At 44.8% G+C, this 23556-nt stretch overlaps 1 protein-coding gene across 1 annotated transcript in view; it reads left to right on the top strand.

Annotated features, from left to right (window-relative positions):
* The window catches only part of BMP2 (bone morphogenetic protein 2), a 105004-nt gene extending 87572 nt beyond the window's left edge, over positions 1-17432 (top strand). The window contains exon 5 of the mRNA XM_030236284.2: positions 17332-17432. The gene's annotated coding sequence lies outside the window, so the exon portion shown is untranslated. The remainder of the gene's footprint in view (positions 1-17331) is intronic.
* Positions 17433-23556: the final 6124 nt, after the last annotated feature.

The following is a 23556-nucleotide window of genomic DNA, read 5'->3' as shown; positions in this document are numbered from 1 at the left end:
CTTCTGGTGGATCTCAGACTGTTCCCTGCTCCTCCAGAGCTAGCTGTGAGTCAGCTGCAGCAGGGTGACACCAGGAACCGCTGTCTTGTCACCAAACTGTGACAGCTCCTCCCCCTGAGCTGATGTCAGTCACAATATGGGCACAAAGTAAACAAGATGGAAGAAAAGAGCAACCTGGAGTAAGGGTGCCAGGTGCCAGCAAAGCCTCCAGAAGACAACAAATGATTCCACATTCCTTCCCTGGGGAATGCCATTTTTCACTGGGGTATCTTTTCCAAGTCGCACCCTCAGCCACAGTTGGAGTTTGAGAGGGACATTGCTCTGTCTAAGCAAAGCCAGGAGATCTGGTGATTCCACGGTCCCTTGTGACCTCTCCTGCTGCTGTGTGCTCTGCCCTGGAAGGTGCTGTGCTGCAGTGGGACCGGGGCAATGCCCCAAGGCTGGGGGAGAGAAGGATCTGACCAAAGGGGGCCAAACAAGCACCTGTTTGCTGAAGTTAGAGAAAGCAGGGCAGAAGATGAGATCGTGATCTCTGCACTGGCACCTTTCACAGGGTGCCCTGGTGGCTCCAAACATCCTTCCCTTGTCCCACTGCTGATGTGGCTCCAAATGCTCACTGGGTATCTGGGACAGAAGTTATGGTATGCACGCTTCAGCTCTTATGAGGACATTTCCTTAAAATTGGAACCTATGATCCCTCTCCCACTTTCTCCTCTCTTGTGGGCTCCATCACACTGGAGAAGAATTTATGCCAGCGGCAACAACCAACCTATTCGTGAGAGCATCCCAGTCAAAAGGAGTTCAGAGGCTCCCCCAGTGCTGGGTCACTCCAGTTCTTCTCACTGGTTTTGTTGTCCTTCTAGGGGGGAAGCCACATCTGGAAAATTACTGATGTCCTGCTGTTCACTATGGACACCACTGGGAACTGGCATATGGTCTTGTAAAGTGTGATTAGATCTACCAAGTAAACTCTCACTATGACTTCTCTCAGGGTCTTTAAAAACACATTTCCCTAACTGCTATGATTATATCCAAATTCTTTCATTTTGGTAATAACAACATCATCCACATTTTCCTCTCTCCCTCTTCTTTTTTCTGATCATAGTTTTGTTACAACAGAAAAATCATTCCATAGCTCTCTCCCTGCGGACTTGATCTCTGGATAGGAACACTCTCCTCCCACCAGAAATCAGTATAAACATAAACATCTCCTCTGCTCTGGATGAGCTGAACCTGAGGCATGGAGCTTTTCTGGACCATATGAAAAAATCACTATTATCAGACTCTCATTAGCATTGTCATCACCATTAGTGTTATTATTGCCTATGTTAGAGCCCCCCTTAGAGATGAGAGCCAAGACCAAGGCCTGGTGAGGGTTCAGATGCTGTACAAACACAACCTGAGGACAGGCTGTGCCCTCCACATTCTCAGGACCCAGCTCAATGAACCCCCTGTCACTGCCATTCCTCTGCTGCCTCTCTGTATGATTTGAATTCTTCCTCTTGCAGCACCTGTGATCACCAGCTTTACCAAATTTTTCTTCTCAACACAAAGCAAAAGCCCAGAATTGCCATCACTCAGCTCCACCAAACACTCCCAGCAAATACTGGGATGGCAGTGAGGTTATGCCCAAAATCTTATCCCCACCATAAAAGCCATGGGAGAACTGGAGTGGGAAGGAGATTTCTGCCCCAAGTATGTTTATCCCAGAGTATAATGTTCTGCTCCAGGCAAGAAGGCACCAGTCCCAGGTGACTTCAAAAGAACTAATGTAGGATCACCTCTGAGCCCAGAGGGAGAGCTGGACCTGCCAATTCTGCAAGGACCAGTTTAGGAACTGCAGCACCTGGGAAAAGGCATCTGACCATAGCAGGAGGACTCAGCCCAAGTCATTCTGGCATTTGCTGAGGGACAATGTGCAAATCTCACATACCTGGCTGGCAGCTGTGCTTTGCCCCTATCAGATCTCTAAAGAATCACGTGATGGTGTTAAATATTTAAAACCTTGTGATTGCAACAGAATATCCCAGTTGGATGAATCATGGGAAGCAAAGAGGTAAAAATATCCAGCAGCAGTTCCCTGTGCAGTGGGACTGTGCGTGCAGCTCCCATCTGTCTATACAGGCATTTCTGGATCATGTTCTCCGGGTGTGTTAAATGGAGACATGAATGAACACTTGGTTTGAAGGCCTGAACCATTTGACTTTGATAAGATTTTATCTTGATGAACACAGAATTGATTGACATCTCATATTTCTTGGGTTTAATGAGCTCATAACTGCACTTTAATTGGTTTAATTACCAGAGCATAATATTGCAGGTATGTAATGCAGACCTGTAATACTGAGTTATACAATATATTATATTTGCTGTACATCACAAATTACAACATGCAATGTAATGTAACACAGTTTTTCATGAGAATTATTACCAGGATTATCAGTGGTGAATATTCAGCGACATGAATAGAAATTTCCTTTAAGTAATGTCTTCAGAATTTGCCCTCCTTGTATAAGCTTCTAAGAACAACGTTCATCTGAGGAAAATGTGAAGGCTGTGAAATATGAATTTATTTCTAGGCAAGGGTAGGATTTGGCTCCAGAAAGCTCAGGGTCTAAGTTCCTCCAAGATGTTTAGACACCTCACTCCCATTTCAAATTTCCATGTTTGCGTCAAAATACAGTTTTTCCTCTAGAAATACAATTTTTCCTCTAGCTTTTTCCAAGGCTGGCTCAACGCTCACAGCATTTTCTCAATCTATTTATTGTCCTCACTTTGGAAATGACTGTTAACAGCCCCCCAGTGTTTTCCTGCTGTAATTGTTTGGATCTCTCAGGTGACACAATTAGCAGCTGGGAGAAGCACTGGGAGTGTGGAACTGCATCTTTAATTATCTTTCCATTGTGAGGAAGGATGCCATGTGCCCAGGCAGTTATTACACCTGACAAGGACAATGTATTTACAATGGGTGTTTATACAGGCTAATTCCTTACAAAAATACCTTGACAGAAAGTGCTCCACCTGCCTCATGTTCCCTATCGCAATTGCTAATTAATATTATTGTGCTGAAAACGATCCTATCAACTAAAGCCTCTTCTGTCATAACTGCTGCTCCCTGCCCAGCTATGCCTAATTAAACTGCTGCTGACTCACTCAGCAGGAAGGATGTTCAGCAGACCTGGTCTCACTGCTGTTTTACAGAGTCTCTGCTCAGCTCAGCCTCCTTCAAGCTGCACTGGGGCTGCCTCTGCTTGAGTCCTGCTGCTGACTCAGGGTCTAAAGCCATAATCGGGTTCCTGGTGTAGTTCTGGGTTTTACTGCTGGCCATGCACCTGCATTCGAAGCCAAGCACCATCTGATTCCTTTTTCCAGTCACACTGGTTAAAATCCAGCTGTGAGGGCAAGATTATTCTGCAGGGCACTGCACACAACAACTGCAGCTGCTGTGAATTTTCTGTACATTTGTCAGACTAAAATGATGTTTTACACCGGTGGCATAAATAAGACCTGAGCCTTCAAAGTGAATCAGAGTGGAACTGCTCTGCAGTTCTCTGGGAGTTGTGCTGGGGACTGGGGTGAAAAGCTGCCCTCAGTGCCAGGAGAGTCAGGCTCAGTGATTTGGGCTGTCTCTAGGTGTGTGAGGATACAACCAGGAGTCTAATGGGATTGACAAAAGGACATTACTCACCCCTCAGGAGGCTGCCTTCTCTGCAAAGAGCTCCTGCGTGGCCCAGCTCAAATTGCAGACCTGCATGTTCTTCTGTTTCTCATCTGCTACAGACAGATAATTACAGAGGTGCTAAGAGGACAAACGTAGTAAAGTCTGGAAGGAGAAAAGAGCAGTAGCAGAGATGGGCATGACCAGCTGCTCCTGTCTTGGGCATGCCTGGGCTCTGCAGTGACACAGACAGGGCTCTGGCCAGCAGGAACATCAGTCATGATATCCCCGTGGCCAAGGGGGCTGGGTGAGGCCTCTGGGGGTGCAGAGTTGTCCCCACCAGTTTTGCTTTAGCTCAGCCACTGATGCAGGACTCAGCCTTTTCTCCTGGGGAACAGCTCTGCAGTGCATGGTACAGATAAATTCTAGGGGAATGTAACAAAATCCTGGGGAGGGATGGCAGAGTAAGAAACCCACACACCTGTGCCTTTGGACAGATAAAGCATGTGTCCTAGGCTGGCCCATCTGCAAAATGATTCTGAGTGTCAGCCAGGCCAAAAGCTGGGTCTGGGATCAGACAGGGCTAAGTTCCCTCACCATGGTGGCCAGAACAAGCACGGTGACAGTTACAGGGAAGGAAATGGAAATGGTTTGGGGAGTTGTGGCACAGAGAGTGACTTCTGTGGCAATGGGCTGATCAGCTGAAGGATTTGGTGTAATACACATTGGAACAAGGTTGTATTCTCAGAAATCCGTGGCTTGCCAGAAAAACAAGTGAAATCAGATTGGTTTGATTGCTTCCAAATTAATCTTTAAGTTCTTTTTGTGGTCATCACAACAGGGCTTGCTTGAATCTCAAGGCCTAATCCTCCTGGTGCAAGCTGGAGTGAATGCATTTAATTAAGGGAATTTTTGCCAGTTTACATCAGATTGTGGCTATATTTAAATGTAAGTCATTTAGAAATATGCAAGTACTTATTTGCAGCTATAGTTTATGAATAAAGCAAATAAATCTGAAACCTACCAGAATACAGAGCATCCCAGTTAATATCTCCTTCTTGAAGGTACAGATGTGACTAATGAATCACACTGTGATGCAGGAAACCCAGCAAGTGGCATCAAGGTCCCCCCAGTCCATCTTTTACCAAGAAGGGATATCCAGAAGATTGGTCACTGTGCTTCCAATGGTGGCAGTTCAATGTGCCACCTGGAGAGAAACTGTAGGGGAGCAAAGGAGACCTGCACACAGGGTCTAGAACCTTCCACATCCCTGCATTGCCAGTGGCTCCTTCCAGGGAACCCCACAGACTGAGGGGTGCAGATCCCTTGAAATAAACGGGGCCCTTTTGGATTTTACAGATGAGGATTTGGCCGTGGGATTCAGACAAGCCCTGGCCTGACAGTCTCATGAAAAAACTCAGATGAAAGTTGTATCTGGGAGGAACAAAACCTTGAACAAAGGTCCTTCCTCACATTTCAAAACTGGTCAGCTCAGCTTCCAGAACCCCAGACAATTTTGCAGTGTCAGGGAAGAAGTCCAACCATGATTTGCCTCACTGCTCTGATGGGCTGGTTCTGAATAGGCCCCTCATTGAAGAGTGAGCACAGATTGGGAATTACTCGTGATTCTTTATCTCTAGGGACAATTCCACTTCCCATGTCCTAATTTCTAGCCCTGGAGGACTGCTCTGACCTCAGCCCCACAGACCTGTATCCACAGGAACATTCCCCAGTCACAGAACAGTCACAATGTAATGAGTAAATGCATTTCCCAGGAAGAGGACATTGTTCATAACTTTAGGAAGAAAAAGGGTGATTACCTGGATTGAACATAGTTTAGCAGGTTGGAAGAAGTAGCAGCAGCTCCCTGAAAGAGAAGGAAAAGGGAAATAAGTTTTCAGACCCAGGGATCAGCAGCTCTTTCACTATCTTTGGGCAGTAGCCTCTAAAAACCTCAGTGCAATGGTCTCCAAACAGACTAAACCCTCCAGGTAATACCTGAACATCAAGAAAACAAACAGTGTTACCTAATGAAGTCCTGAGTAAGAGAAATACTGATTTTGTTCTATGTTTTGTTGTTATTTTGGGGTTTTTTAACATCCTTTGCACTTGATAATTGTTTCCCTTAGCGAAAGTGGTCATGTAATATAAGGTGGAGGCAAAAGAGCTACATTAAAAGCCATAATTACTGCTGTTTCACAATTAGTAGTTCTATTTGAAGATGTTTTGAGTAAGATTTATGGTATGTTCTCTAATTTTTAATTTCTAATTATGAGGAAGAAACTTAGCCTTGAGTATTTCTTCTCTAAAAAGTTTAAAATAACACATAGCACAGTTTTGGTCTGTAGAGATGGATACAAAAACAGGAAAAAACATGTAGGAAGAAAGGGATAAGTTTTTTTTGTGTGTGTATAAGCAAGGTTTAAACAGAATAATTAAATTTACCATAATCAATAAAATGTGTGAGTTGAGTTTATTGAAGTGGCTATTTCCCATTGCATAATTTCCCTGGGGAACTTTCATTTTTAATTCAAAAATAAAAAAATAATAATTAAAAAAACAAACCCCTGAGCACTTACTGTAAATATGCCAGCATATGTGTGAGGTTAAGAAAAGCACGAGCCTACACCCAGGAATCAAAGAGGGGCTTACCACTGCTTTGACACTAATTGTAAAAGCTGAACATTTTCTAGAACCATAATCAAATCTTAACTGCCATGGGGGACTCGTTCAGCAGCTCACAGTAATTCTAATAAGATGCAGAGCCTTTCACCTTTAGGTCACCAGTTCAAACCCACTTCAGGTTGGGTAGTAAACAGAAAGCAAATCCCAAGCTTGTGAAGTGCCAGAGCATCCAGAGGAGATGCCAGAGCAGCTCTGGGGTGGGAGCAGGGAGGAGTTTTCCCATGTCATCCATGATTTCTCTGGTGCACCCACCTCCCTGGAAGACTCATCTCATCTCCCTAGGCCTCAGACCCTCCCTTCTGGAAGGGGGACAGGGAAACCTTCTTGCTCCTTTTCCTCCAGTTCAGTTGGAGTCTCCCCAGGTGCCCCAACGCTCCTACCCCAGAGACCCTGGAACTGCCATGGGGTTTTCCAACACTTCTGTAATGCCCCTCCCAAGAAAACAGCGATCACAGCATCATCTCTGTCCCACTTCCACAATTCCTCTTCGTTAAGGGTTCATTTCCTTGAGCACCTCACGGAAAGCAGATGGGTCAAACAGGAGCTGGAGCTACCAGGCCCTCCCCCCGCTGACCTGGGCTGCACCACAAACAGCTCTGCCAAACCCAGCAGCTCTTGGGACCCAAAGCTGAGCCCTCACCTCAGCATTTTCAGGTAGAACTCCTTGGCTCGCTCTGAGCTGCTCCTATGGGAAGTCCCAGCTCCAGCTGAGGCCCTGGCACTGCCTAGAGCCCCACAGAACCTGAAGTTCTGGGACAAGCACCCCACTGCTACCCCTGCTGCACTGAGGCCTGGATGGGTGCTGGTGTCCTCCTTGAGGAAGTCATGGACCTTGGTGCTCCAAGCTGGGTGAGTGTCAAACTACAGCCAGGTGACCCAAGCAGGCAGATTTGCCTCCAGCACGGATGGCAGCTGTCCCTCAGACACAACTCAGAGGTGGCTGCTTTATGGCTATGGCTGTAAGATGCAACCCCAGCTGTGTGTGTGAGGGAGCAGAATAACCTGAGGCCTTAATTGTGTCTCGTGTTACTACAGCAGAGAAGTTGAGGAGCTCTAAGGAACAATTCATTCATTGTCCTCTACACATCTGGGTCGATGTTTCCTCCTTGGGTTAGGCTGTACCAGCGTGTTCCCTCGCTGCTCACCACGAGCCAGCAGTGCCAGTTTCCCTCTGTGGCAGCTCCAGTGACAGCTGTTAACTTGGAAGCTCATGAATTTGATATATGGGTGCTAGCCACAAATTAATGGAATACTTTCCAGATGCAATGTCTTTAAATATTCAAACAATAAGCCAAAAGCACTAAGCTGTCTTGGCCATTTATTTTTTTCTCTCAACCCTGGCTGTCTCTCAGAGAAGATGTAAACACAATTCCTTGTGCCACTGGCCAGAATGCTCCAGATGTTTGAAAGGCCAGCAGCGGCATGAGGTGCTGGGTGGGAGATGGCTGATGGTCTTTGTCCCCTGAAGCCAAACCCAAAATGGCCAAGAAAGAGCAAAATGAACCAAAAGGAATTCTTGAGGCTGAGCCACAGGAGGTTGTCTCACCAGCCTGAGACAACCTGCTGCATGTGTCAGCCTGGACCTCAAGCTCAGGGGAGCTGCACAAGCTCCAAGGAGTGGCTTCCCAAAACATTTCCAGAGCCTCCTCTGGAATAGTTTAAAGCAACAACAGCAGTCTGCTGAGGTTGTTTAGTGGGCAGTGCAACCAGGACCACCAAAATGCCTTGAACCTCTCCTGGCCAGGTGTTCCCTAGAAATCCTTTTGGGCACAGGAGTGGAGACCCAGCTCAGAACTGGAGACAAGACCTTCCCAGGTGTGTCTTTCTGCCCAGCCCAACTTTCAACAATGGCATCCCTTTGTGACCTCAGTTTGCATCCACAGCCACCCTAGTGCCAGGGACTGGGACAAAAACAGCTCTGAGGGCAAAGGTCAGCATTCAGGAGTGAGCAAACTTGCTCTGGGAGTGGTGTAGCTTTGCCTGTTATCTTTTCTGCTGGAAGCTGACAAGAGTCAAGCTGAAGGCATTGGAGAAGTGGAATGGCTGCACTGAAGCTGTGTGGGGATGATGGATACACCAAGAGCTGCGCCAGCGAGCAGAACTCAGCTCTTGGCCAACTCACATCACTTTTTCTTCCCTCCTTGCATTTTCTTTGGCCTCTTCTTCTTTGCATTTACTTATTTTCTTCCACTGAAGTTTAACATGATCCGGACAGTTGAGCTACCAGGATATGGATTTTCTATCCAGTAATTAAAGGGAGGAAGTTTCTTACATATTTTATCTACTTAAAAATACCAACAAACATGGGCTGTGTGGCCTTAGATTGAAGGAGGGCAGGGGAGAGCTCCAAGAAACCCTGTCTGAACCTGAAACCAGTTCAAGCCTGAAATGCAGCCTGTTTGAAGATTTCTCCTTTATTCCCTCCAATGCTGTTATTAATTAGAGAATGAATAGTCATTACAGTTATCAGCAACTTCATGGAACTGAAAAATTCAAGTTCATTATCTTATGGGAAGAAAATAAACATCATTTTACAAGGTTTTTAAAGCAACAACAGTAATAACAAACCACTCCAAACTCCAGTCCACAGGCAGAATGGACATCTGCTTGAAAAAATTATTATTTCCCACCCACCACCCTCAAATTTAGGGATTTGTGGAATATGGGCCTTGCCTAAAGTTGCTTGGCAGAAATCCCCATCTTAAGTTCTTGTTTAATGAAATCATGTGGTAGTAAATCAAACACAGAAACAGGAATAAGTAAATCCACCACATCCTTTGAAAAAAGTATGGTTTGACTCCATCAGCTCAAGTTGCCTGGCCAAGGAATTATCTGTACTTGTCATCCAAAAAGCAATGACCCAGCAGTGACTGCCCACCTTTTGTGTTCACCTCTGAACACCACACGAAAGGTGGCAAGTCAGTGTCAAGCAGCAAGAGGGGCAGCAGGCAAAGAAAGGGAGAGCAACACCAACACCATGTTATAAAATCCAGGAGGCTGTCATGATTTAGTACCTACTAAAGCCAACAGAAATCTTTGCCCAGACCCTCTCTCCGTGGTTTTCTCCATGCCCTCAGTGCACTCACGAGCTTCAGAGCCTGAGAGAGGTCCTGGGCAGACGTTGTCACCTGAGAAATTCATTATCTGGTCCTACAGAAACCTGATCCGTAGCACTGACAATATTTGTAGTGACTGATCCCTACTAAACTCCATTTCCATTTTCTGTCCCATCTTGCCTCTCTTCCCCCAGTATAGAGAGAGCTGAATTTTGGTGCCCAAAAACTCTGTGGAAAAAGTAAGGTCAGTGAAACGTTCAACTTTTTGGGAAGGAAACTGAGATGTCACCTGGAAAATCAGGAAAAAGAAATACACTTTTCTTGTCAATGTTTGCCTTAGGGGTATGAAAACATGGATTTCATTCACTGGTATGTCCAAGAAAGCAATTGCAGAAGAGAGATCATCAAACAATTTGCACAAAGGCAATGATCTTGTAGAAAGCAGTTGAAAAGTGCCTTGTACCAGAGGCTGCTAGGTGCCCATTTTGATCCCAGTCCACTGGGATTGCTGCTTTACTCACAGCTGCCATTGGAATTAACTTGGTCCCTCACATGTGTGGAACCCCTCATCTCTCCAGCTTTAAAAGTAACTTCAACAACAAAATACACAACATTTGGTATCCTACCTCATCTCCTGACCCTGCCAACTTCTAATTTAAGGTTTTTATTTTTATAGCTTGGACATGCTAAGATCATGCTGTCATGCCTGTTGTGTGTCCTGGATCCATAATTGTTCTGGAGTTGTGATTCATGCCTGTGAAATCCACGTGAAAGGAACTTCCCAGAAATCCCAGGATTTCTCAGAATCCCTCACTGAAGGCCATTTAAGAAGATATGACTCTGTAATTAACATTTTCTGAGGGAGTTAAAAAATATAAACAGCTCAAATGTGGCATTTTTACAACCTTAATAAACCCAAAGGCAGCATTTACCAGGTACACACTTTAAGGACAATAAAAAGGTCGCTATGGAGGACTTCATTTGAACTTTAGTTTCTTTAGTTTGTATTTGAACTATTTTTTGTTTGGGCTGAAATTTTCCCTGTATTAAGTTCACAGCCCAGTTCTGAACAAAAAAAAAACCCCAAAAACAAAAAACCCAAACCAAACCAAAACAACAACAACAAAAAACCTAAACAAAACTCCCAGACATTCTGAAATTAGCAAATATTCAAGTATTTTCATTCTTACACTAAGAAACGTGCTTGTTTATTTAAATTTCAAATTCTGTTTCTTTCCAAATGTTTTTTCTTTCACTAAAATGGTAAATTCCAAATATTTGGGGCTGAACAAGTGATGTTTTTTAACTGCATTTTTTTTTCTCCTTTATGCCATTTACTGAGAAACCTCAAAACTGAGGGAAATCACTGGCTCCTGCATTGCCCCCCCTGCAGAGGGTGCCCTGCCAGGACCATGAGCTCCTGTGCCCTGTCAGATTCGATGCTCTGGGATTAGGACTCAGGCTTCACAGGCTCCACTGGCCCCACTTCAGAGTGAAGAGGAGATGAATTTGGAAGGAGCCTTCTGAGCTGACTGAGCTCCTCCTCCTGTGGCAGCAGGAACTGGTGCAGCCATCGGGGTGAAGTGGGTCCCATGTCACCCTGCTCACAGCACCACAAGCATTACCTTTTATGGCTCCTGCAGAATACTGGGGGATACTAATTTTACAGGTGCATTCTAGCAAACTGCAGTCCCTAATATCAGAATGCCATTAAAAATAATGCACTCCTTATGCCCAGGCAGTTAATTTAATATTAAATCAATAAAACATTTACTAGAGCTGGTCAGGGGCCGGGTTGCTGACAGCAGACTCAGCTCACGGCAACAAACGTCTCCTCACCCTTTGCAGACAGCTGCTGGTTTATTGTGGAAGACGTCTTTGGTCCTGACAAATAGCCTCCCTAAGCCCTAATGAGTGCAGAAATTCAAAACATTTGTGGGACATTTATTAGCAGGAAAATACACCAGCCTTTTGGGAGATTTGGATCGACAGCAGCAATCAGCTGTGGGCCGAGTTCAGTCCAGCATGTGCAGGGAACACAAAATGACTTTCTTGGCTACAGGGAAAGGGATTGGAGCTTTTTCCAGTTGGTTTCATCTCTGGGATATGGAGACTGGGGTGGAAGCTTTTCCCCATGATGAATTTTCATGGGCGGAGTCATTTTACACTCCACCAGGTTCCCAGCAAAGTCCTGAGATGGCAGAGGTCACAGGGATGGGATCCATCCCATCCTACCTAATGCTGAACATGAGCAAGGCCACCTTTCCCTCCCTGTGCTGGCTTCCAAATTAATTCAAGCACAAAAGACAGGATTTTGCCAGCATGCCTGACAGGCAATGTGGTACACTCAATTAAGAGGTAAAATTAGGGAACTGTTTTGTTCTTTTTTGGCTTGGGTTTGTTTTTCAGCTTATTTTCATAAAAGAATAGAGGTCAACTTTCTGAGAAGCAAAGCAGAACTTTTAGAGCAACTGCAAGTGACACATTAAATAAATAACAACAACAAAAAAGATTAAAAAAAGGTACCAAAATGGAGAGAACTGACCAAGCTCCCAGGGAGCAGCAATCTGGCACTTCTCTTTGCAGAATGAGCAGATATCTTCTACCCAAATGGTTTTGTGTGGAAAGTGCAATTACTTGACAAATCCCTGCAGAAGCTGTTTCCCATCGCCGTTCTCAGAAGGCTGGATCTGCCCTGAGCTGACAGAGCTCCAGGGACCTATGGCCAAGATCCCTGACTCAAGGAAGCAGATTTGGGACAGTGACTTCCATGAGAGTGGCAGGAAGCACTGCTTTAGGTACAGTGCCCCAAACTCAGTCCCACAGCCTTGGCTGCAGCTCTGAGGACACAGGTACTGGGATGGCTGGTGGAGTCATCTGGCCCAGCAGGTGTCTGCCTGGAGGCCAAGGTGCTTCCTGTGCCTCCCCTGATCCCCGAGGCCCTGGGATGAGCAGGGCATGCCCAGCTCTGACTTGTTCTGACCCTGCTGAAGCTGTCTGTGTGAGGAGTGGCCCTGCCATGCTCACAGAAACACTTCAGCCATAACCCACAAAGCCAAGCCTGGCCAGAATTAATGTTCAACTCAGTCCCTGGGAGCTTCCCTTGGACATCAGCATTCCAGCACATCTAATAGGATGAAAACAAATTTCATGCCATGAAACAGAAATCTGGGTGAGGTCTGGGAGCATAGTTAGGATGTGGTTTCCATAAACTCCCAGTGCTGGCTTAACTGCTCCGATTACAGTCCAGGGGTAAGAGAGTCCCACTGACTTCAACAGGAGAAGAATTAGGGCAGAACCAAGTGGTTTTGAAAAATCCCACCCTTGGAGTTACATAATGTACAAAATAAGAGTCACATGCCAACCTTCAGAGGGAAAACTGGTCCGTTAAAATGTGTATCATTATTTCAGCCATTTTTAATTGGAGGATTTGTGGCACTGATAGAGAGCCCAAAAGTGGCTGGGGAACAGCCTCTGCCTGGGGAGAGCCAAATTTCACTGGGGAGACTCACAAGGATGTCACAAGGCAGCTGAAAGCAATGTGTTGAGGATTTCTTTCATTTAAAAAAATGTGTTTTAAAAAAACCCAAACATATTGGTAGAGGGAAAGAACTTTCCATCGAAAGGAAAACAAAATCTCCTATGCCCATCTAACAGCCCATTTCTGTGTTCCTGTGTTTTCCTGATTTATGACCAAAACATCTCTGGAAAGCAAACCAATGTCTTCATTCCACCTTGCCTTTGGAATAAACTCTACAAACTTGTACTGGAAAATGTAGGCTAAAGCTTTTTTCACCAGCAACCTTTGATAAGGAGGTGCCAGTGTCCCCGCTGGGATAGAGGTAGCAGGTGGGACACAGATAGAGGACACAGGTGGGTAGCACTCTGGAACATGTTATTCACCTGCCCATATTGCAGGAGAAAAGGAAGAGAAGGACAAAAATGTCATTTAAAGGCTGAAAAGCCCAAGCTGTTCCCTGAAGCAGGGCCTTGGAGCACATCACCTTTTCCTCAGGAGGTCGCAGTAGGAAGCAGAAAGTGAGGTGGTTTCCAAAGGGTCTGCACCATCACCAGGGCTAGAGGGAAATGGCCACTGAGCTGTTCCTTTCTTACCCCAAGTACTCCAGCTGAATGTAGGACCTCCCCATGTGTGCTGACTGCAGAGTGCTGTCACCTTAATCCCAACGCTGTCAGCAGAGCACTTATCAAGCTGATGGATCAGGCTGGGATAGAAACAGTGCCTGTGCTTTGGGGCACTGCAGTTAAGTCCTCCTATCACCCTCAACTCCCTGCTGGTCTCTCTCTGCCCTGCCCTGCTCCCAGACACACTGATTGTGTTTTGCTGGTGCCCTGGCATCTGCTGGGCTCACTGCTGCAGGCTCCTGTCTCCTAAACCTTCACCCACACCCTCCACACAGGGTCTTTGTCACCAGAAACATCCCATGGGTCAGGCTCAGCTGGTGACAGCTCTGCAAAAGCAGGTCTGGTCTCTGCTCCCACCACTGCACAGCCACTGAGTGGGAAAGTGACCATGAAGAAGGCATTAACAGGGCTGGGTGCAGAGATTGGAGCCCCAGGGGGGATGTTAGCACCCTGCCAGGGTTAGGCTCCTCACTCACCTCCAAGGGCACAGTGGAGGTTTCTCAGCCCTGTCCTGAGGTGCCTGAGGAACCCAGCTGAGGCTCCTGGCACCCATGACCCAACCAGGACCTTCATCTGCCACATGAGATGCCAGCCCAGAGGCTTTAGGGCAAAGGATGCTTTTATCAAACATTTTTGCCATAGCAGACACAGGGAGCTCCTGGCCGGGTCCCTCCACTCTTTCCCCTGCTTTATTTGCACAGATGTTTTTGCCAAGGCTTGTCATCAGCCTGGGGAGGGGGCAGTTGAAAAAAAAATTAAAATAATAAAAATGACCGAACAAGTTGAAGAAATTGCAAACAGTAAATCTGGCGCTCACTAGGCTGAGCCCAATAAGTTGCTGAGGTTGTACTTTTCAGATTCAGTTTTAGGCTCTTGTAAATTTTCAGTTATTTTTAACCCACCTTTCTGAGTGAGCCTAGGAATGAGAAAGTAATTGTTTCATCAACTCAGGCTATATAAATCTCCTTGGGGTTTATTATTTGCTGTTTCATTTTACTGGCACAAGAGCTCCTAGGAAAGTACAATAACCCCCTCCTTGATTTACAGCTTGGAAGCAGGCGCACGCTGAAAACCCGAGCGCGCAGCACCTGAGGAAAAGGGCTCCAAGTTAATTGAAAAGCTTCAGGAAACTGGAATTCCTCGCAGTGATACTGTCACATGCGTCAGCCACCAGATGTAACTCCAATTTTCTGCTTTCATAATAAGAATCCAATTGATATCCCCAGAAATAAAAACCTGCAGCCAGAATAACAGTACATTTATCAAGGGCAGGTTTAAACCCTACAGGAGAGCTGCCCTCAGCACAGGGGTTAGGAAGTGCTGGGGGTGCTTTTTCTTGTAAAAAAGCTTTTTTGTGCATATACCTGTGCTTAGAGACACACAGCTATCTGGATCTCCAAAGGTAGCCTAGGATGAGAAAAAGGATGTTGCCTCTGGAGAGGAAACCTAGGGAATGGCATTTTTTGGGGCCAGGTTTAGAGGTTTCCAGCTTAGGCAGGTTTCATGCTACCTTCAGTAGCAAGGTTTGCATTTTGTCAGGATGGGGTTTGTTGTGCAGTGTTTAAACTGCAAAACCACCCACCTTCCTAGCCTGAGATTTCCCTGGGACACCAAGACACAGCACCCCTGAAAACACAACCACTTTGGTCCCCATCCTTAAGAGCAGGCTCTGCCTGTTCTCTGGTGAGAGCTCACCTCAGCACAGAGGCTCAGGGGTGTCACACGGCCCCAGTGGGATTCAGCTGTCCACAACACTGGCAGGCACCTGCCTACTGGAAACACTCCCATGGAGATTTTACACACATCAGGGTGACAACACCCCTTTGGTTGTTTGCACTTCTAGGCAATGTCTGACTTCACTCAGACTGGAAGCAGTTGGTTTAAAGATCTTCATTTTCAAGAGGACAGCTCTGCCTCAGGATGAAGCATAAGTGCCCCTTTGCCCCATTCCACAGCTGAAATGTGCTCTTTCAGACAGAAACCACAAAATGCAATGAAATTAGTGACCCTGCTGGAGTTTAAACTCTTCTGTGTATTTCCACAGTCCATAATATATTGCACCACACGTGTGCACAAAATTGTTTGTGTAGTATATATGTGTGTAATATGTGAAAAAGCATTACAATAATATTATCACCTAAGCAGCATGTTTACAATGCCAGTCCCTTCCACATCAGAGCAGGTTCTGCTGCTCCCACCCTCCTCCCTGCATCTCCTCCAAGACTGTTGTAAGCTGAGGTTTTTTTTTTTTAAAAACCCTAAACCACCAAAATTGCAGCAGTTTAATTACATCAGCCAACTTTTGTCCTGTCACCTTATTTAACAGTCTCACCTTTGTTAGCAGCACACAGGTTGTGCTCAGGAGTAATTCAGCTCGAATATAAGAGGCCAAATGACTTCTCAGGTTTGTCAGGCTTCTGACAGGGGCTGATTTCTTCCAGCAAACCTGCTCCAAAGCCTCTTGTGGATAATGCCACTGGCATAAAATTGGAAATTGGCCCCCACTCAGCCCTGCCAGAGGCAGACCAGGACAGGCTGCAAGCCTCCCTCCTGGTCACGAGGGGTTGGTGAGAAACATCACCCTCCTGCTGGCTGCAGGGAGCTGGGAATGTCCCTCCTTACAGCTCCTGGAGAAGCAAATCCAACTTTTTGTTGGGATAAGATGCTTTTCAGTACTTTATGCAAAGTGTCCGTCTCCCATCTAAGACCTCTACTTTCATTTTTTAATCAATTGCCCAAGTCTCACTAATGCCTGTTCTTTCATGAGATCTGGAAGGAGGTACCTGGTAGGAATAACAGATCCCCAGGAGCAGAATAACGAGGCCACTCCATGGAGGAGTGGAGAGCACCCATAATGCTCTGCCCTCTCCAAGAAGAGCCATTCCAAGGAGTCAGTCCAAAGTACTCTCATATTAACCTGCCTCTGAAGTTTAGGTAAACTTCCTGATCACTTAGACTTTCAATTTATTTTTAGGGAACTATTTCCAGTAAGTGGTTCAAGATGGATTACAGTTTAACTGGAAGCTTGGGAATAAAAAGATAGTCACAGAAAAGCTGGGTTCAATTCTTGCCTCTGCCACAGACTTCCTGTATAAATCTGGACGCTGCTCCGGGGGGGAATTCACCCACCTAACTCAAACCATGGAATTTCAATGGCTCTGTTAAAGAGCTCAGGCTTCCATTAGAGCCAGAGCAGTGAGATGGGCTGGGAGGATCCAGAGCACTGCCAGGAGAGCTGCACTCCCCAGCTGGACAGGGAGCACAGGCTCCCAGTCCATCACCTCTGCCCTCCTGACATCCTTGGGGCTCATTTCTCACCCCAGAAATATATTCTGGATTAGGGACAGGAAGAAAGTTGTACCCAAACTGAGCTTGAGCTCAGGACAGATCTGGGAGATGCACAAGGCAAGACCAAAGTTTGGATTTAAAATTTTTCATTGGTGTCTGTGATTTATCAAATTTCAGATATTAAAAAGAAAATTATAAAATTAAAATCTTTCAAGTATTTTCTTATAAATTTGCTTTCCCCTCTGTTTTGTTTTTTGGTTTTTTTTTCCTCCCAGTGATTATTCCTGGCATATTGAGAAACACAGCAGCACTGCAGAAGTACTTGGTGAAAATACTGTCACAGAACCTCAGAGCTTCATGAATAGGCCCCCAAAACCAAACATCATTCCTGTCAGTGCTTTTGAATGAAAAAAAGTAGACTGTGTATGCTACTGAGGTAAATTCAAATTCTTCAGTTCTTCCCCAAACATAAGTTGTAAGGACTTTTTTGTTCACCTTTAGTTCAGACTGACTGAGACCACTGCTCCCTACATCTCTGGAATGAAATTATTTGAGAACACTGAAATGCCTAAGAAAGGAGAGCAACACCATGGTCCCAATATTGGGTAAGGAATTTTAAAATGTGAGGCTTCACGTGTATCAGGCTCAGCTCTTAACAATAAACACGTTGAACATTCCTAGGGCACTTTTCTTTTTTTTCCCTAGGGATTGGTTTTGTTTTGTTTTTTTTTTAGGACTGTAAGTAAACTCTCCCTTCACACAATGTCCCATTTGGGATTGATGCTATATCAGTATCTGAAAATTGTGCTACTGAGCAGCTACTCAGAATCCTGCTGGTGATAAATTAAACCAGAGGAAATGGATCATTTCTACTATCAGGGTCACTGTTGTCAGCTCCTAACAGGGCAATTGACTTGTCAAGTTGTCTCTGAAAGCCCAAGCTCAGATTTCATTGCCTTTCACATTTTTTTTCAGATTTGTATACAAGGGGTCTCTGAGCCTGTCTTTCACCCGGCACTTGGGGAATTTCCAGGCACCAATCCTGCTCATAAATTGCAGAGGAACAGCCTCAGCATGAGACTCTCCTACTGGAGCAGCTCTGTGGAAATATTAAGTACAAGAAAAGATCCAATAGGGATGTGCATGGGAACAGATGGGGATTTGCTTGTGTGTCATTATCAGACACGAGCAAGAAGTTAAATGGTGAAAGGTCACTTGGAAAAGCCACAGGACACCTCCAGCAGCATGAGGGGGGAAAAAAAGGGAAGCTGTGGCATGGAGGCTCACTGTATTATTATGAATAACAACCAAATCCACCTGCTAGAGACACACCAACAACATTTCCTAGTTACATTTTTACAACTTAGGTAACAAACTTGTAAATAACCGTGGTAGTTAGAAACCAAAACAAGACCAGCTCTGTGTAACATTCATTCACAAGGAAAGAAATCCTCTGTTTCAACCATATTCCAGGCTAAAGAAATAGGTCCAGCAGGAAAAGCATCTTGTTTTAGGATCACAGAGAGTAATGAGAGAAAGCAGAGGCAAAGCCATTTCAAGTGCTTTGCCATAATGTTTGGGTCATGCTGTTACCCAAATTAGAGTTTCAGTTTTCCACTAATGCTCTGGAGTAATGCAGAAACTCTAGTGATTACTTAAGGGAAATGTCACCATTATACAAAATGCTCTTGTTCCAAACCCAAAATTGGTCAGTGGTCAACTAAAAAAATTTCTTTTGTTGTTAGATTTCTTTTGGTGGTGGTAACGCTGCTGCTGCAACTAAATTGAAAGGGTTCTATTATGATGATTAACATCCTTGGTCTTATTACTGATTAAATAAACAGTTCAACTTGGTTTTTTCTCCCCAGAACTAAGCCACATCAATTTTTCCATGGAAGACCTCAGTTTCAATGCAAATCATTCCTGGAGGAAAAATGTTCTGCTGAAAAATAGTGACCAACTCTTATAATTATGGTTGAAAATCCAAACACACCCAGAGGTACCATAAACCCTTGTTGTCTTTGGGATATCAAAGATGTCTGAGTTTCTCTGGCACCTTCAAATGTAGCCATGGCACCTCGAACGGAGGAGGTGAAGCAAGAATTCGTGTAGGGGGCTTCTCTGCTTGGCCCTGTGGGAATTGCTCTTCCCTCCAGCCCCAAAAAGCTGCTTTCCCTCCCAATCCCATGCTCTTTACCAGCTCACCCCCAGTTTACCCTCTTGTCATTTCCTCTTGCCCTCTTCCCGCCATATCACGTTTCCAGTTCAGAATCTGTAGATCCACAATTGTTTAAAAAGCAGCTCAAACTTCCAACTTATAAACATCGCTTCCTCTGTCTCCCGAATTTATTTTAATAGCTGATATTTGAGCCCAGGGGATTGTTTTAACTAACACTGTATAGTCAGAAGGAATCACTTTCCTCCAGGCTACCTCTGGGTCAACAGCATAAGGCAAGACCCCCTCACATTTCATTACCCAGGGATCAGATCCCCTTTCCCAATCCATCACTCTGAAGCTCATTCCTCCTGTTCCTCTCAGATTTGCCTGCATGATTCATGCGGTGCCAAATCAACAGTATATTTGCTTTTTTCTCAGTTCATTGTTTTTATTTGCTTACATGTTCCCTGTCATAGTTCAACTCATAAATCAAGGCTGGTTTATTTTTTACAAACCCGTTGAAAGTCGGAGCCAGTTTCCACTGTTATGAAAGACTCCCAATACTACACGTCCCCTAACAGGTGGAAAATGTCTGTGGAGGCTGTTTGGATGGGAACCATTTTCTAACTTAAAGACAAAGTAGTGTTTATTTATGGCCTAATCTCATTCCAAAACAAAGTAACAGTTCCCTGCACTGAATTATCTCCTCATGATGCTATCCCACTCCATATGGCTTCATTATTGAAATGAAAGAGGTAATATTGAAACAACTTCTGGCTATTAAACTCATGTAACTGATGACAGCGAAACAATGTTCCTGAGATATTTTAACAGACTATTTTCCCTTAAGACAAGCTCTAAGTGTCTGTCCTAACTAAATCTGGCATTAAAAAAGCAAGCCAACATCCCAAACACAGTCTCCCCTCCAATGCTTTTATTTAACCTTTACTTTTTTAGTCTCAGATCAAGAGCTGTTGATTTACCAGGTTATCAGTGGAACAAAAACATCCCTTTTCTGGTGATCTAGACATGGAGAAAAAGAGTCTGCAAAGATCCTCCCCCAAAGCTGAGTTTTGTGCACCTCCAGCAGTGCCTGTGGGAACAAGAGTCACCCACCCCACCAGGCAGAGCAGGAGGAATTGCCTCTGAAGGTCCAGCCTGCCTCAACCCCACTCACCAATCTGGAGGGCAATTGGCTGCTCTGAGAGACAGCTCCACCCCCACCCTGGCAATTTTGTGTGCTGTGGAAGTTTAAGAAATAATTGAGAACAATGGAAGTGTTTCATTTCTGTAATGTTTCCTTCAGATCTGAACACACAACCATTTCCCAATATTATTATTACAGTGAGAATTAATGCTCTATGCACCACATTGTTTTTAGACAGAAAAGCCATAATATTTATCTAAAAAATGCAAGAAAATATTGTTTAACAATTATGAGCCTTTCTACCTTGCTTTTTCTTTGATGAAGAATTCACTGAAACTGATCTTTTTCTTACAAGATACTTCAGATTTGACACATCAGCATTTTCCAACCACATCACACTTTGAAAAAAACTCACCCAACTTGGACAGTCCCTGTGAACTTGTACTTTCTGCTTGCTCCTTTCCAGCTCTGAGACCACTAGGGATGGCTCCAGTACTAGGTTTCCATATGCCAATTATCCCTTTGTCCCACACACTAGCTGCCATCTCACAGAAAAACCACTTCCAAGTCTCCTACTTGGTGAAATCAGCAACCTGTCCTTCAAGTCTTTGCAAAAATCCTGAATTAACCTGCTTTAAGCCGTTAGAAATAGCTCTTTCTTGCTAAGCACTGATATGGTTTTTAATCAATATCAGCACCGAGTTCAGATCAGGTGTTTGTGAAGCCATGTTAAGTTTATACCATTTGATAAAAATGACAAGAAACATCTAAGAAAATTAAGAAAGCAGGTAAGATTTCAGAGACCTATTATCCCCCCCCCAAAAATCAGTACACACACTTTGTGGCAAGTTTTCACAGGCTCATCTCCCCAGCTGAAGATGGCATTGCACTAATCCCTGTCAGTGGGATGGGGGAGAGGCAATGTGTGCAGTGGAGAGCAGACACACTGAGCTGGAGATGGGGATATTTAGTGATGAGAACAAAGAGCCAATGGTCCCAGATTCCCTGCCACAGGCTGATAAATTCCCATCTGGAAGCAAGACCAGGGAGGTGATTTCTGGAAGGGGCTTCATAGTCAAACCACAGTTAACAAAATTCTGTAGGCCAGCAATATGGATTGTCAAGCGAAATACTTCCTAATGTTTTAAAAATGCATTATTTGCTCCTTCTCTCTGTTTGCCAGAGCAAGAAGGTAACTCTGCCCACAAACCTTAATTACACGAGCTGTAACGGCTGGAAGAAATAATCCCATTTTCAGGCACACAAACTTTTTCTGTGTGGCTCTGTGTGCCCAAAACTGTTCCAGCTGTACCTAACAAAGAAGATTACCTGTACCTGAGAGCCTTGTCTGCCTTATGTCCACAGACAGTCCAGGCTCCTGCAGCACCACTGCTTTAACTGTGCTTTTCAACATTCCTGGCACAGCGAGACTTTAAGCTTGGATTTTACCTCTGGAAGTAACAACATACTGGAGGCAATTAAAAATATTAAAAAAAAAAAAAAAAAAAAAAAAGGGGTGCTTGGCTTCTATTTGTCCCTTTCAAAACCTCCCCCACTGAAACTAAAATTATATAAATCCAATTAGGAAGGGAACTAAAAAGGTTTAGATTTTTATACACTCCTCTAAAAGACTGGATTAGCTGCTGCAGCCCCAGTGGCACACGGCAGGACGCCGCTGGTGGACACAGACCCGGCCTGGAGAATTCCTGCTCACTGCCATGAAAACAATGCACACAGACCCATTAGGATTAATCTCCTCCAGCTTCTGGGCAATTTCTGAATTGTCCCTCCATTTTTAAAAAAGTGATTTATGGGTTATAGGCAGAGAAAAAAGCAGGGGTTTTGCAAATAGCCTCTCCTTTTCATTCCATTTGAGGGCATTAATTGCTCATTGTCTGTAATTAGAAACAAAGTGCATTCCTACTCGGATCACAGGCAGACAGCTGCCCTGATGTGACTCCATGTACAACAAACCTCCAGCGTGGTCCTGCAGACTTCCTTGCATTAAAGGTTTGAAATACATGGAATTATGTCTAAAGGGCAGCTCTGGCTGAAGAGATCATTCAAGCTGCTGCTTTGAGAAGATTCCTCCACTTTGGAGGTGTGCAGACTAAGGCAATGACCTGAGATACCATAAGCATTCCCAACATCTTCCTCTTCTAGTTTAAAGTCAAAGTCTTGGGTAGGATTTTGCCCTTCCTACATCGAGGAAGGCCTCAGAAAATTCTCTTAGAAAGGAAGGGAAGAAAGAAAAATGACAAGACATAAATGGCAGTTTCTAAAACACAGAGTTTTCAATTTCTTCTGGTTTATCTCTGCTTCTAAGCCTGGTAAATGCAAAAAGGTGAAATGTAACTACATGATTTTATTGGCTTGACAGCCAATTTCCCAGGCTATAACTTGCCTTTAGGAAATGTGGCTGAGAAAGCCAGCCCATTAACTTCCCTGCTGCTATAAGCAAGCAGGAGAGTGATGGTTTCCACAGACAGCAGGGAAGGGCAATGATTCCCCACTCCACACCTTGCTCCAGTTTTAAGGAGCGTCCCATTGGACCAAACATCTTTTACACTGGGAGCTATTTATAAAGGCACAGCTAAACCAAACTTCTCCTGTAGTTTCTGAGGAAGTCAAATAAGAACAAGTTGTTTTGAGTCAACTTTTCTGGAGAGAAGTAGGTAAAGAGGAGGCCCCTCAGTGAGGGTTGATGACAGGAACTGAATTCCCTGGGCATACTTGGAAAGCCTCCTCATAGAAGGGGAGTCACTCAGGAGCCTGCAAACTGCCTTTGTTTGCCACTTGCCTCCAGTTAAGCTTGAGGATTTTGCCTGAAGCAGCACAGGAAAAACCCGTCTCATTTATTATGTGAGCAGATTCGTGGGGCTGCAAAGCTCTGGTGAGAGCCAGTCTGGAAGAAGGAAGAGGTGCTTGGGTGGGTGCTGGGCACCCGAGGGCAGCAGGTGACAGAGAAAACTGAGACCCTGAAATCCTGACTCTGGGCCAGGCGTGGTGACCCACGGGATGTGCCACGGCCACAAGCCCAGAGAACTGAAATAGTTACAATTCCCAGGGACAGTTGTGTTTATTTTAAAGCTCACAGCAGCTCTTTAAATGAAGAAATAAAAACCTTCATCTCCAACTGCAGATAGACCTAAGCATGAAAATGTTGTGGGGAAACTCATTATTAAAATACAGACCACACAGTAAAGGCTGAAACAGCTGAGAAGGGATTTTTGTTTCCAATGCAAAATTCACTGGAGATATTTGTTTTACTTACAGGAACATCACTCTTGCTAGGCACTGTACAGAAAAACAGCAACAGGCAGCCCCTCCTCAGCCCCTCAACCATCCATACATGCATGAAACACCTTCTGAAAACCCATCCCCCTTTAAAAAAAACCCCAAACCAACAAATTAATTTATG

The sequence above is a fragment of the Serinus canaria genome, chromosome 3 (genome assembly GCF_022539315.1).
Source record: "Serinus canaria isolate serCan28SL12 chromosome 3, serCan2020, whole genome shotgun sequence".
Lineage (NCBI taxonomy): Eukaryota > Metazoa > Chordata > Aves > Passeriformes > Fringillidae > Serinus > Serinus canaria.
This window is presented reverse-complemented; position numbering and strand designations above follow the sequence as displayed.